Source organism: Dermacentor variabilis, chromosome 2 (assembly GCF_050947875.1).
Source record: "Dermacentor variabilis isolate Ectoservices chromosome 2, ASM5094787v1, whole genome shotgun sequence".
NCBI lineage: Eukaryota > Metazoa > Arthropoda > Arachnida > Ixodida > Ixodidae > Dermacentor > Dermacentor variabilis.
Genome location: NC_134569.1, coordinates 161,205,553 through 161,209,372, shown reverse-complemented (window position 1 = coordinate 161,209,372; position 3,820 = coordinate 161,205,553).

Sequence of the window (3,820 nt, the reverse complement as noted above, 5' to 3'; positions counted from 1 at the left end):
TATGTTGACCCTCACAGTACCTCTAGTGATGACGTCGTTGATCGGCTCTTTGTCGCTCGCCGAGATGGCGTCGATGCGACCAGGGGTAGTCATCTCTTTCGGTGTTGTAACGAAAGTTCTCACCGTCAAGAGCTCGTTGCCTGCGATCAGTGAATGGCCGTCTGGTTGTGTGGGGTAGATGGTTACCCACGTCTTCTGGTTACTGTTATCAGCTGCACCAAATATAAAGTACCGGCAAAAACAATACGCCTTGAATGATTTATTAGGTCTTGTTCATATTCCTAGCTCTTCTTCTTCGCAGCTGCTGCTTCCTTATCGCCTTTTCCCAATGATGCTCTGGTATCACTACAAATAATATCTCGAAACTGGTGTCATGCCGAGAATGTGTTCCAAGTGATCCGCCTTGCAAACTCCACAACTGGAATTTGTAAATCGCAATATGAGCACTAAGGTAATTAGTTAAGACCTTAATAGTACGCCTTTGGGAGTTGTTCGACTATAGATTTCATTTTATCATGCAAATTATGTCTGCCTCTTCAAGTAGACAAGCTCAAGCGCTAGTATTGTCCGATCTGCCACTGCCAGTTTTTAAGAATTTTCGAAAGTTTTAGCTGAAATCCCCGGTATGTGTTCATATATGCATGCAACTAACTGAAAGAAATACCCACTTTAAGTGCGAATATAAACAGCTCGTTCATGAGACGAGATGCATTTAACATGGCGCCGTTTAACCACAGAAGTGGAGTAGGTCAAAGGAGACGGTCAATTCCTGATGAATAACTATTGTTCAATGAATGACAGTCATTGCGAGAGCCCAATCAGTATTATAAAAAAATCCGAGTCAACAGCGGTTGTCACGAATAAAGATAACGTCTTATTTGGGACACTTATGTACCATGGAGTTTATTGTTTACGCTGCACTACATTGCAAATTGGTGCACATTTTTAGACATTATCGCCAGGATGGGCCGATACTGTTTCTGTTGTTAGGCCACAGTTCCGGTTGTCTTGGTTCTAGGTGTGCGCAGTTTGAAAGACCACATCTGCCTTTAATTTCGTCCTTTTTGTGCTAAATAATGCATTATTACTGCTGCGGACGTAGCTGTACGCTAACTTCGTGCATCCGTTTTCTTTCAAACTTCATGTGACCCTTTCTTTGGTGTCCTACATGCTCAAGAAATCTTCAAATTGTCTAGTTTGACGTGATAAAGTGGACAACCACCGAGGTCCCAAAAAATCCAAAGTCTCCTAAGACGACCTTGTCTTTTTAAAAATACGCTAGAAAAGAACATGAAACAGTCTGTTGAGCCGTCTCAAGGGGATGATCACGCACCCCTCCCCCCCCCCCTCTTTTACCCATAATCCCCTTGTCTCTCTAGTGTATGTACATATCTGAAGGTATATACGTACTTGACTAACTCTGCTAACCACAAGGTCGTGGGATGAAATCTCGGCCCCGGCGGCCGAATTGTGATGAGGTGCAATGCAACAACACCGATGCACTTAGATTTACGTGCATGATAATGAACCCAAGGTGGTCAAAATTTATCCCTAGTCACCTATTGTGGCTTTCCTCATGATCAGATTGTGCTTTTGGCGCATGAAACCCCATACTTCTTTACTTGACAGAAATCCCTGTGTAATTTCTGCGTAGACTTGTAGCGATAATTTTTCAGGAAGATACAAAACTGGGCGCCATCATTTATCTACAAAGCAAAAAGTGACGAACGTACCCGCCGACCTGGCTTAGTTGCTTTGACGTTGCGTTGCTGAGCACGAAGTTGACGATTCAATTCACAGCCGCATATGCAATAATGCTTGCGTGCCCTGATTTGAATGCCCGTTGAGTAGCCTCATGTGGTCGAATCTTCTGAGGAGCCCTTTACTAAAGGTCCGTTTTAACCAAGTATGTATATATATTTGCGGTACGTTAAACAACATAAATTCTATCCGACGGTCAACGCAAATAGGACTCAAGCGTGCGCTTATCATGTGTGGAATATCTAACGTTACACGAAGCGTTGTTAAAGCATTTTTGCTATTAGCAATGTTGCAAGGTATTTCGGTATGCTGAAATTTCGCTTTCTCAGTAGTTGGCACAAATCCCTTTCCGTTTTCCACCAAGATGCCCCGTCGTACGTCTACAACAAACAGACACATGTGGAATTTGTCAGCTGCAGGCCGTGTGTACTTCTGGCCCAAAAAGATAAAGCACCATCAGTTGAGTCAGAAATATTTGTGTCATCGCGATAAGCAGACCTTGGTGTTTTAGGTCAATGCATGAACATTCCCTTAGCTACGAGCCGATACCTGTGCACCTGTACGACCACGGAAGCTCACGCACGTTGGCCGTCGAGCTGCACTTGCGCACAGTGCTTAGGAATTTATCGCCATGTTTCATATATAACACGATTCACAAAATCATAACTAGGTTACTAAGTTTAGTCATTTTCCGATAAACATGTGCTTGGTCGGATCGCGCGAGATGCGAAAAGCAGTTTTTCATGGCGACCAGGAGACAAGGCTTGTAGTTTGCCTTTGGCCATGTCTGCTTAGCTACCTAAGCAGGTAAAGCGGCTGGGAACGGGTGAGTGGCTACTGCACACACTATGGTCGCGTCAGTCGCTACATAATACGTAGAATCATTTACCTCATACGAGACACTTTGTTGTAGGTAAGTAAGTCACCTTGGTTCGCGCATCTTGAATAAAGCAAACAGACACAGGACATTTACGAGTGTGTAATAAGAATGTTTAGGCTTTAATGGGGCGTTTGTTTGAGCTAGGCGCTTTAGCCCACAATCTCTAATTCACCGAACCGATTGAGGGGGTGAACGTTCTGCATCTACCATGACATTTCAGCGTAAAGTATATCTTATAGCATTCTCGTTTAAACTACTACGCTCCTGCCCGATAATGGAAAGCTTGCCGACTTTCTAAGCATACACTGGCACAAACGGATGCGTTTTATTGGCGAAGACTTGAGGAGAACAGGATGACGATTCCGAAATGGAGACGAAAGTGAAACCACAACACCGTGATCACAATAGCATGAGGGCGTTGGGATGATGGCTAGTGCAGGGGCGACGATGGCGTGAAGACAACTGTATTAGACGGCTGTGCGACCACAACTGTATAACCACGACAATGGCGGGAAGATAGCGTGACGACTTGATAGCGTGACGTAGAAAATTGGATGAAGAATTTCGAATGACGATGACGGAACGCCCACGACGGTATTATGACAAATATATCACAATGAAGGTATGACGGTGTCAGTAAAACGTCCGTGACACGATAACAAAATCGTAAGCAGGATTCCATGACGACAGCACGATTACGATGGAATAAGGAAAAAGGAACTACATTGATCGAAAGACGAAGGCGATGCGACAACAACCGCGTGATGACAATGGGATGGCGACGAGCGTATGAAAGAAAATGGTTTAAAAGAACCACATGTCTAATGAAAGAATAAAAACTCAGGCTCTCAGCACGACCGCTCGATACATTACCTGCTTGGACACCGGTCGCATACACACTTCTCAGCTTTCGTTGATTACAAACAGAAGCCCAGTACCGCTTCCCGTTTAGTCCTGTGACGCAAAGTGACAATATCGAGGGAAGAAAAGCAACCACGCAAAACATCACTGCGTCAAAACATCACGCCCTCAATTTCAAACACATTTTTACATTGCAGGGGATGACAATTTTACAAGTCAATCCTGCTTACAAAAGTTACAAAAATTATGCCCATAGTAGTCTTGACTTTCTTTTAGTTAAAAACGTCAAGACAGACCCCTCTTACATCGCAAGGGGAT